This window comes from Oncorhynchus mykiss, chromosome 13, assembly GCF_057628025.1.
Source record: "Oncorhynchus mykiss isolate SJ-2025 chromosome 13, ASM5762802v1, whole genome shotgun sequence".
Lineage (NCBI taxonomy): Eukaryota > Metazoa > Chordata > Actinopteri > Salmoniformes > Salmonidae > Oncorhynchus > Oncorhynchus mykiss.
Window position 1 is genome coordinate 66,355,344 of NC_143034.1, and position 11,021 is coordinate 66,366,364.

Consider the following 11,021-nt stretch of genomic DNA (forward strand, 5'->3'; position numbering starts at 1 on the left):
CCCCGCAGCCGGACAACTTTCTCATGGCTTCTGGAGGGAAATGCTGTAGGAACGCTGTAGGAATGCTTTGGAATGCTGTAGGAATGCTGTAGGAATGCTGTAGGAATGCTGTAGGAATGCTGTAGGAATGCTGTAGGAATGATGTAGGAATGCTGTAGGAATGCTGTAGGAATGATGTAGGAATGCTGTAGGAATGATGTAGGAATGCTGTAGGAATGATGTAGGAATGCTGTAGGAATGCTGTAGGAATGCTGTAGGAATGCTGTAGGAATGATGTAGGAATGCTGTAGGAATGATGTAGGAATGCTGTAGGAATGCTGTAGGAATGCTGTAGGAATGCTGTAGGAATGCTGTTGGAATGCTCAACCTGTGTTGCTCATTCAGCCGACAGAAACTTTCAACCAGTTTTCCCCATTAAGCAGCGAGTCGGAGTCAGAGGCCGAGCCTTCTCCTGTCTCTATTCCTCCTGTTACGGTGTCTGAGACGCCGAAGTTTCCCACCATTAGCTCTGACTCCATTACCCGCAGTATTAGACTTAAAACAAATCATCCAGCGATCATACACTGTTTACCAGGGGGCAGGGCTACCGACGTTAAGGCTAATCTGAAGATGGTGCTGGCTAAAGCTAAAACGGGCGAGTGTAGAGAGTATAGAGATATTGTTATCCACGTCGGCACCAACGATGTTAGGATGAAACAGTCAGAGGTCACCAAGCGCAACATAGCTTCAGCGTGTAAATCAGCTAGAAAGATGTGTCTGCATAAAGTAATTGTCTCTGGCCCCCTCCCAGTTATGGGGAGTGATGAGCTCTACAGCAGAGTCTCACAACTCAATCGCTGGTTGAAAACTGTTTTCTGCCCCCCCCCCCAAAAGATAGAATTTGTAGATAATTGGCCCTCTTTCTGGGACTCGCCCACAAACAGGACCAAGCCTGACCTGCTGAGGAGTGATGGACTCCATCCTAGCTGGAGGGGTGCTCTCATCTTATCTACCAACATAGACAGGGCTCTAACTCCTCTAGCTCCACAACGACCTGGAGATGCAGGGCCTTAGACTGCTGCGCAACTCGGGAGCCCAGTTATAAATTACATGGTTAAATGTATGGATAAAAAGCAAAATTGTGCTGCCCTCTTCACTGACCTGTCAAAGACCTTTGATACTGTTTCTCACTCACTGCTAATTCACAGGCTTTAATCGATTGGCCGAGACCAGGCTGCATGTAACTGGTTTAAAAATGACTTGACCGATAGAACGCAATGTGTATCTACTGATGGTGTTAAATCAGGTTTCCTGGATATTACGAAAGGCTTCCTGCAGGAGTCGGTTCTGGGTCCTGTACTTTTTACTGTTTACATGAACAATGTTGACGTGTCTGTAAAAAATTGTAACCTGCACTTGTATGCCGATGATACTGTTGTGTGCTATTGGTTGACCAGACGCCATCTGAACTATAGTCTGCCTTCATTGTATTACAGAACTTTATTGACCTGAAATGAGTATTGAATGCAGGTTAAACTAAGTATACATTGTTCTCTTGAGTGTATAAAAATCACTCTAAATATTTAAGCATATGTACTTTGGATTGTGTCCATATTGATTGTGTCCCTGCTTACAAATATCAAGGCATCTGGATAAACGAAAAGCTGTCTTTTTTAAAAAGCATATTGATGAGTCAGTTAAGAGGCTGAGAATAAACATGGGCTTCTTCTATAGAAATAGGTCCTGCCTCTCGCTAAATAGTAGAAAGCAGATTATTCAGTCAACGATCCTATCGGTCCTACACGATTGCGACATCATCTATATGAACGCAGCTGCCACTTCATTAAAGCCGTTTATAGCGACAGTTTTACTATTCATCACTGCATTCTCAACCAGAAAGTTGGTTGGCCCTCTTTGATGTCACATAGGTCGATACATTGCTATGTTTTCATATACAGCAGAAAGCCGTTTTACAAAAGGTCCCACTGTACCTAACATCATTACTAAACTTTAGACATGAGTTACCACAACGGGCTCAGGGATGGCCAACTCTGGAAATTCCTTTGGTCTCTACTGAGTTATCAGCTTTCAGTTTTCTTGCACCTTATTTGTGGAACAATCTTCAAAATGTTATTGCATGTGATGTTTTGGTGCCCATAGGGCAATTCAGAAAGATGATTGAGGAGCTTATTACTGATGAATGTGATGTTTTGGTGCCCATAGGGCAATTCAGAAAGATGATTGAGGATCTTATTACTGATGAATGTGATGTTTTGGTGCCTCTAGGGCAATTCAGAAAGATGATTGAGGAGCTTATTACTTATGAATGTGATGTTTTGGTGCCCATAGGGCAATTCAGAAAGATGATTGAGGATCTTATTACTGATGAATGTGATGTTTTGGTGCCCATAGGGCAATTCAGAAAGATGATTGAGGATCTTATTACTGATGAATGTGATGTTTTGGTGCCCATAGGGTAATTCAGAAAGATGCTTGAAGATCTTATTACTGATGAATGTGATGTTTTGGTGCCCATAGGGTAATTCAGAAAGATGCTTGAGGATCTTATTACTGATGAATGTGATGTTTTGGTGCCCATAGGGTAATTCAGAAAGATGCTTGAAGATCTTATTACTGATGAATGTGATGTTTTGGTGCCTCTAGGGCAATTCAGAAAGATGATTGAGGAGCTTATTACTGATGAATGTGATGTTTTGGTGCCCATAGGGCAATTCAGAAAGATGATTGAGGATCTTATTACTGATGAATGTGATGTTTTGGTGCCCATAGGGCAATTCAGAAAGATGATTGAGGAGCTTATTACTGATGAATGTGATGTTTTGGTGCCCATAGGGCAATTCAGAAAGATGATTGAGGATCTTATTACTGATGAATGTGATGTTTTGGTGCCCATAGGGCAATTCAGAAAGATGATTGAGGAGCTTATTACTGATGAATGTGATGTTTTGGTGCCCATAGGGTAATTCAGAAAGATGATTGAGGAGCTTATTACTGATGAATGTGATGTTTTGGTGCCCATAGGGTAATTCAGAAAGATGATTGAGGATCTTATTACTGATGAATGTGATGTTTTGGTGCCCATAGGGTAATTCAGAAAGATGATTGAGGATCTTATTACTGATGAATGTGATGTTTTGGTGCCCATAGGGTAATTCAGAAAGATGATTGAGGAGCTTATTACTGATGAATGTGATGTTTTGGTGCCCATAGGGCAATTCAGAAAGATGATTGAGGATCTTATTACTGATGAATGTGATGTTTTGGTGCCCATAGGGCAATTCAGAAAGATGATTGAGGATCTTATTACTGATGAATGTAATGTTTTGGTGCCCATAGGGCAATTCAGAAAGATGATTGAGGATCTTATTACTGATGAATGTGATGTTTTGGTGCCCATAGGGCAATTCAGAAAGATGATTGAGGAGCGTATTACTGATGAATGTGATGTTTTGGTGCCCATAGGGCAATTCAGAAAGATGATTGAGGATCTTATTACTGATGAATGTGTTCTTTATGACCATGTTTTTATTTCTTTCTGCTTGCATTTTGTATTTATATTTTGATGTGTGTATTTTCTATAATTGCTGTAATTCAGGGCTCACCTGTAAAAGAGACCTTGGTCTCAGTATGACTCTCTGATAAAATAAAGGTTCAATACATAAATAAATGACATCTGCAAGTCTTCCAACTTTTGACTTTATTCACAACTGCCACCAGTTTAACGACAAAACATTGACAACAAATACATGTTGACATAACAAAATAAAGTTTGTAATAAAGGATATTTCATGCTGAAAAAATAATATTAAACACAAATGGTATTCAATAAGTTGATGGTTTATATTTACAATGACAAAGCTGTAAAATATTATCCAATTGTTTTATTTCATCTTGTTTAATTATTTAATGTATTTTGTCACACAGAGGGCCATAGATGATTAGAGACACCTGTGATATTCTGAAGTACCCAAAGTGGCCACTAGATGTCCTGTGATAAATTACATAAAATCCTTGAAAGATAGCAAAATACTGGTAGTTTACTGGTAGACTTAGGTTTCCAGTAATATACCCTCCCTTTACACTCCTAGTCTGAGATGACTTTGCACATATTTCCCAAAGCGCTCTTTCTCTGTTGATCCTGAGTGATAGGTTGTCTCAATGTAATCCAGGTATGAAATTATCTTTATTTTCAAACACAATCTGTTTTGTGGCTTAGTTGTGGTCAATTTTCAGTGTACAAAATATTATAATTATGTTCTGGCCCCCCGACCATGTGCTCCGACAAAATCGGCCAAAATCGGTTGCCTAACCACTGGCCTACAGGATGTGTGTTTGGTGCCACCTGTGGATCACCCAGAGACACCGGCTGCTCTGATACAGACTGGTAGAGTGGAACTCTAATGGTACTTCTGAGGGAAAGGAGAGATGAAGGGAAGGGAGATGAGGGGAGTGGAGGAGTAGAGGAGTGGAGGGAAGGGTAGGAGACAAGATGATGAAGGGGTGGAGAGGAGGGGAAAGGTGTGGAGAGGAGGGGAAGAGAGGAGAGCAGAGCAGAGAGGAAAGGAGGCAAGGGGAGAGCCCTGAGTGGTTAATTATAACTGAAAGCAGTGCCCTTCTTTTTTTATCCCATGTGTCTTTTCATCCTTCCTTTCTCCAGAGACAGACAAAGCGAAAGTACAGAGAGTGCCTTTGCTGGTGCTAGGACAAAAACCTCTCCCTCAACGTCAGCAAGACCAAGAAGCTGATCGTAGACTACAGGAAATAGGGTGGAGGGAGGGTCAAGAGCTTCAAGTTCCTACGTGTCCACATCCAGAACAGTCATGAATGTACGGCAACCCCTCTTCTCTCTCAGGAGACTGAAACGATTTGGCGTGGCCCCTCAGATCCTTAGGAACTTTTACAACAGCACCACTGAGAGCATCCGGACTGGTTGTATCACTGTCTGGTATGGCAACTGCACGGCCCGCAACAGGAAGGCTCTACAGAGGGTGTTGCGGACAGCCCAACGAATCACTGGGGGCGAGCTCCCAGCCATCCAGGACATACATGCCAGTCACTGTCTGAGAAAGGCCTAAATAATTGCCAAAGATTCCAGCCACCGAGACAGGGACTGTTCTCCATGCTCCTGTCCGGCAGGCGGCACCGGTGCAATCAAGGCTCAGGCAAAGAGTGATAAATACCTGGCCATAAGACTGTTAAATATCCAGGTTACAACACTCTATTTTCCCAGGGGGCAGTAGCAACCTTGTCCAGGTGCTGAGCCTGATTGATAAGGACACAGGTGCTACCAATTAAGGTGATGGTCAGTCAGTGTCCCAGCTTGTGGCTGCTGGTTTGTTTGGTGGCCATGAGGCTTTTCGTTTGGCTTTGAGTCTTTAGTTTGGGCATGCCTGTGGTTTTATGTTTTGTATGTTTATTTTCATCACCATCTGAACAAATAAAGTCAAGACGGAGCTGGCACTGACCTCAGTAAGTTGCTGTCTCCTGAGCACATCCAACACAGTCCTCAAACGCTGATTTCTCACATAAATGCACACATTCATTCAGGTTACAGAGCACGTAACTAAGCCTAGGACCCATAGACAATGCGAGTGTAACAATATCCGTAGGCTGGTTATTGGGTTCATAACAATTGGTTAAATTATTTATTGAATGAGCAGAAATTACACATGGTTTATGTACAGCTTCATTAAAGCACAATAAGCAAACATATGTTAAATATATTGTGTAACTACAAAACTCAAGTGATTGATTGACAGTAGCTATTGAATGAAGTGTGTGTGTGTGCTTGGGTGTGTTTCTCTGCTACATCTAGTTCACAGTACCATTCTACAAAATTACAACAGTCTTTTTCAGACTGTCATTAAGATATTAGAGAGGTTATTTAACAGCAGTGCAGTTACATTGCAAGTCTCCCCATATTCCTTGGCCTTATGGTATTTTTCTAAAATCCCCACAGTTCTCAGATGCATGATTTACAGGCTGTCCATTCCCATGATATCTGCAGTAGAAACAGAGTTAGACTGACCACTCTCTCAGAACCTAGAATGAGGAACAACAGTGTTTGACTGACCACTCTCTCAGAACCTAGAATCAGGAACAACAGTGTTTGACTGACCACTCTCTCAGAACCTAGAATCAGGAACAACAGTGTTTGACTGACCACTCTCTCAGAACCTAGAATCAGGAACAACACACATAATCAGTCCTAGTCCTTACACTGTGATCAGGGTAATTGGAGTAGTAGTCTCTTACCTTGGGGTGGTCAGGTTTGTGCCATCCACCCATGTTCAGGTCCTCTCAGTAACTGACAGTCAGACCAATCCAGACCTTTGTGTTAGTCCTTAGCTATAGCTACCTAGCTAGGCTAACAAGCTAATTAGTAACAACAACAAAAATCGAACAGACCTTTGTGAAGTAGTCAAGCAGGGATAAATGTGCACCAATGTCAAACAAATTGATATGAGTATGATGTCATAGAAGAACAACTAGCTACTGCATTTTATTTGGTATCTACAAGGGGTCATTGCATTAGCTACATTGGTTATCAAGATGGTTTGTATCGATTGTATTAGTGTGACACCCTTTTGCATGTAAACCATTATCTGTTATACATAGTAGATATTACAGTACATTCCTAACAGGAACGTACTGTAATACAGTCCTCATTTATGGTAAGCTATGCCAAGATCTCTAGACATCCCAGACCGAGGACAGCCCCGCTGGTGCACCTGCCTGAATTGCCAGGAGATGGCCACTGACCTTGAGAGGAAGTGCTGCGGTCAGAGCCTGGACAGATGTGTGAGCAGGATGGCACACATGAAACGTTTTTGCCTGGAGGAGGGGACTTTGCGCTCTGTCTGGTCTACCAGAAATGTAATTTTGCCACAGGCCAACCTGCACAGATCACAAGGAGTACAGACATGCATCATAAAGACAATATGTTGTTTGGCAGTATGGAGCCCTGGGACAAGAACCAAGTGGTAATCTCTAGGCTGTAGAGATAGAGCTCTGATGTCCTCACTCCAGAAGACAGCACAGGAAATCACTCCCAGCGCTGTCACAAAGCCTATAACAACACGTACAACTGTTCTACCATTTACTGTCCAGCAGTACCACCAGAGATATCTCCAAGTTCAACTTGCTAAAAACTTCATTCCAAATACTCTTGAACCTTAAAACACACAACTGCTGCCATTTCACCACTCCACTATTCTATTTATCATGACCAAGTATGTTTACATAACAGTTGATCACATTTCACCACTCCACTATTCTATTTATCATGACCAAGTATGTTTACATAACAGTTGAACACATTTCACCACTCCACTATTCTATTTATCATGACCAAGTATGTTTACATAACAGTTGATCACATTTCACCACTCCACTATTCTATTTATCATGACCAAGTATGTTTACATAACAGTTGAACACATTTCACCACTCCACTATTCTATTTATCATGACCAAGTATGTTTACATAACAGTTGAACACATTTCACCACTCCACTATTCTATTTATCATGACCAAGTATGTTTACATAACAGTTGAACACATTTCACCACTCCACTATTCTATTTATCATGACCAAGTATGTTTACATAACAGTTGAACACATTTCACCACTCCACTATTCTATTTATCATGACCAAGTATGTTTACATAACAGTTGAACACATTTCACCACTCCACTATTCTATTTATCATGACCAAGTATGTTTACATAACAGTTGAACACATTTCACCACTCCACTATTCTATTTATCATGACCAAGTATGTTTACATAACAGTTGAACACTTTCCACAACTCCACTATTCTATTTATCATGACCAAGTATGTTTACATAACAGTTGAACACATTTCACCACTACACTATTCTATTTATCATGACCAAGTATGTTTACATAACAGTTGAACACATTTCACCACTCCACTATTCTATTTATCATGACCAAGTATGTTTACATAACAGTTGAACACATTTCACCACTCCACTATTCTATTTATCATGACCAAGTATGTTTACATAACAGTTGAACACATTTCACCACTCCACTATTCTATTTATCATGACCAAGTATGTTTACATAACAGTTGAACACATTTCACCACTCCACTATTCTATTTATCATGACCAAGTATGTTTACATAACAGGAACACATTTCACCACTCCACTATTCTATTTATCATGACCAAGTATGTTTACATAACAGTTGAACACATTTCACCACTACACTATTCTATTTATCATGACCAAGTATGTTTACATAACAGTTGAACACATTTCACCACTCCACTATTCTATTTATCATGACCAAGTATGTTTACATAACAGGAACACATTTCAAAACTCCACTATTCTATTTATCATGACCAAGTATGTTTACATAACAGTTGAACACATTTCACCACTCCACTATTCTATTTATCATGACCAAGTATGTTTACATAACAGGAACACATTTCACCACTCCACTATTCTATTTATCATGACCAAGTATGTTTACATAACAGTTGAACACATTTCACCACTCCACTATTCTATTTATCATGACCAAGTATGTTTACATAACAGTTGAACACATTTCACCACTCCACTATTCTATTTATCATGACCAAGTATGTTTACATAACAGTTGAACACATTTCACCACTCCACTATTCTATTTATCATGACCAAGTATGTTTACATAACAGTTGAACACATTTCACCACTCCACTATTCTATTTATCATGACCAAGTATGTTTACATAACAGTTGAATACATTTCACCACTCCACTATTCTATTTATCATGACCAAGTATGTTTACATAACAGTTGATCACATTTCACCACTCCACTATTCTATTTATCATGACCAAGTATGTTTACATAACAGTTGAACACATTTCACCACTCCACTATTCTATTTATCATGACCAAGTATGTTTACATAACAGTTGAAATAATTTCACCACTCCACTATTCTATTTATCATGACCAAGTATGTTTACATAACAGTTGAACACATTTCACCACTCCACTATTCTATTTATCATGACCAAGTATGTTTACATAACAGTTGAACACATTTCACCACTCCACTATTCTATTTATCATGACCAAGTATGTTTACATAACAGTTGAACACATTTCACCACTCCACTATTCTATTTATCATGACCAAGTATGTTTACATAACAGTTGATCACATTTCACCACTCCACTATTCTATTTATCATGACCAAGTATGTTTACATAACAGTTGAACACATTTCACCACTCCACTATTCTATTTATCATGACCAAGTATGTTTACATAACAGTTGAAATAATTTCACCACTCCACTATTCTATTTATCATGACCAAGTATGTTTACATAACAGTTGAACACATTTCACCACTCCACTATTCTATTTATCATGACCAAGTATGTTTACATAACAGTTGAACACATTTCACCACTCCACTATTCTATTTATCATGACCAAGTATGTTTACATAACAGTTGAACACATTTCACCACTCCACTATTCTATTTATCATGACCAAGTATGTTTACATAACAGTTGAACACATTTCACCACTCCACTATTCTATTTATCATGACCAAGTATGTTTACATAACAGTTGAAATAATTTCACCACTCCACTATTCTATTTATCATGACCAAGTATGTTTACATAACAGTTGAACACATTTCACCACTCCACTATTCTATTTATCATGACCAAGTATGTTTACATAACAGTTTAACACTTTCCACCACTCCACTATTCTATTTATCATGACCAAGTATGTTTACATAACAGTTGAACACTTTCCACAACTACACTATTCTATTTATCATGACCAAGTATGTTTACATAACAGTTAAACACATTTCACCACTCCACTATTCTATTTATCATGACCAAGTATGTTTACATAACAGTTGAACACTTTCCACAACTACACTATTCTATTTATCATGACCAAGTATGTTTACATAACAGTTAAACACATTTCACCACTCCACTATTCTATTTATCATGACCAAGTATGTTTACATAACAGTTGAACACTTTCCACAACTACACTATTCTATTTATCATGACCAAGTATGTTTACATAACAGTTTAACACTTTCCACCACTCCACTATTCTATTTATCATGACCAAGTATGTTTACATAACAGTTGAACACATTTCACCACTCCACTATTCTATTTATCATGACCAAGTATGTTTACATAACAGTTGAACACATTTCACCACTCCACTATTCTATTTATCATGACCAAGTATGTTTACATAACAGTTGATCACATTTCACCACTCCACTATTCTATTTATCATGACCAAGTATGTTTACATAACAGTTGAACACATTTCACCACTCCACTATTCTATTTATCATGACCAAGTCTGTTTACATAACAGTTGAACACATTTCACCACTCCACTATTCTATTTATCATGACCAAGTATGTTTACATAACAGTTGAACACATTTCACAACTACAATGTACCATATTATTTTAGCCATTTTTTTAATGGTCTGGGTGATTTAGTACTTTACCAGTTCAGCACCTTATCAGAATGTTTTCCTTACTCTGATTTTGTTATTTTGAGGTTACAGAGACTACCTTGTAATCTTGTTTATCTCCCTAATAAACCTGTAGTTAACCTGATCTTTTTAATCGGACAGACTTGTTTTGTACTGTATTTACACCAGGGTAGTCCGTCTTTTTGGATATCTACCCTTCTGTAGGCCTGTGAATTTGAAGTTAAAACCGCCAGGAGCATAGATATCCAGAAAAATATAACAATTTAGTAAATAATACGAAAACCCTTCCAAAAATGCAATTATAATTTCTATTTGATAGGTAAAGAATACAGATATTGTTTCTCACACAAATGTATTGTTTCCCACACAAACTTCCCTTATTTACAAATTATTTATAAGTTTGGTTGTAAGGCCCCCCTCTTTCAACAACATTTCTGAGTACTCTGTAGGTTTTCACGCTTCCTGGGAGCCACCAAGTC